Raw genomic sequence first — 446 nt, forward strand, 5'->3', positions numbered from 1 at the left:
TATATACTGATCAGTGCTTGCTATTTTGTTATTGATTTGCTTATTTCTTTTATTTATAATACTCTATCACATAGGTAGAATGGAATTTTGGGAAAGAATTTTCCAGATGTTCCTTTCAGATATCAGTATAGAAGAAAAATTTTTTAATTTGTAAAAGAGGGAAGAGAAAATGTTTTCAGTGGCGTGTCTATTAATTATGCTGACAATCCTTCCCTTCCAGTATTTTTCCTCGACTTTATCAGAAGTACTTATTTAGTGTCGTTATATTTATTTAATTGTTTTATTTATTTATTTATTTAATCATGTATCTACTTATTTATCTATTTATTTATCCATTGTTTATTGTTTTTTTTCTCTCTTACTTCCTGTCGTGGTATTTTAATTTACTTCCACCCTGATTAAAAAGGGTTTGACTGAGAGACCGAAATAAAGTAAAGCCTCTCTGC

Source organism: Octopus sinensis, linkage group LG7 (assembly GCF_006345805.1).
Source record: "Octopus sinensis linkage group LG7, ASM634580v1, whole genome shotgun sequence".
Taxonomy (NCBI): Eukaryota; Metazoa; Mollusca; class Cephalopoda; order Octopoda; family Octopodidae; genus Octopus; species Octopus sinensis.